This window comes from Frankliniella occidentalis, unplaced genomic scaffold, assembly GCF_000697945.3.
Source record: "Frankliniella occidentalis isolate FOCC.00 unplaced genomic scaffold, Focc_3.1 Scaffold3, whole genome shotgun sequence".
Taxonomy (NCBI): Eukaryota; Metazoa; Arthropoda; class Insecta; order Thysanoptera; family Thripidae; genus Frankliniella; species Frankliniella occidentalis.
The window spans coordinates 2,591,278-2,592,157 of NW_026267133.1; the positions used below are offsets into that span (position 1 = coordinate 2,591,278).

At 50.8% G+C, this 880-nt stretch overlaps 1 protein-coding gene across 1 annotated transcript in view; it reads left to right on the forward strand.

Moving 5' to 3' along the window:
- The window catches only part of LOC113211858 (chitin synthase chs-2), a 15,135-nt gene that overhangs the window by 7,594 nt on the left and 6,661 nt on the right, over positions 1–880 (forward strand). The gene's annotated exons all lie outside the window — the stretch shown is intronic.

The window sequence follows — 880 nt, forward strand, 5'->3', positions numbered from 1 at the left end:
TGGGCCGCTGACTCGCAAGGGGCGGCCATAGCAACGCCACCTGCAGGAAACTGGAGCGAAATTACCCCTGCTTATCATTGCCGTTTTGCCATTGCTCTTTGTTGTTGTTGGTGGTTGTTGTTGTTTTTGATGTTGTTGTTTTTGTTGTTGTTTGATTTTGCACAAGCGTCTAATTATTTGGACTTCAAATTCAAGATGGGCTAACGGCTGCTGGAATGATGTCATAAAAGCTGCGGTATTAAAATCTATTTTTCTGTTGTTGATGTTTTATATTATTTCATGTTTGCTTTCTGTGATATGTCAATAAAGGGCAGCAGCTTTACCTACACAGCGAGAATATCATTTCAGCAATAATCACGTGAAGAGTTTATTGATGACTGCGTGGGGTGGTGCGATGTCGTTGTGAAATATATTCACTGCACTGGAATTAATGATGATGAACGAAAGTTGCAACAGGCTGGCTGCTTCATACCAGCACGCACTGACTGCACACCTTTGGCGTCGGGGCAGCGTAACGCACACACACACGCTCTCTCTCTCTCTCTCTCTCTCTCTCTCTCTCTCTCTCTCTCTCTCTCTCTCTCTCTCATGCGTGAGTGTGCGCGCGGGTGATGACATGAGGTCATGTGGGCAGGAGCGAGCGGGGGAGTCCCCGGGAGTCGCTCTTCTCCAGACGACGCTGACACTCACCCCCACCCCCTCCTCTTTCTGTTGCAGGATGCTGTGCTGACGCCGGCTGACATGAGTCACACCACGTGAGCCGTGAGCAAGGGGGGGACGCCCCGCGCGCTGTATGATGACCGGGACACACTCTGCTGCCACCGGCCAATAGGAGGACGGCGTCGTCATGAGTCCCCAGGACAAGGTGAGTCGTCAACAT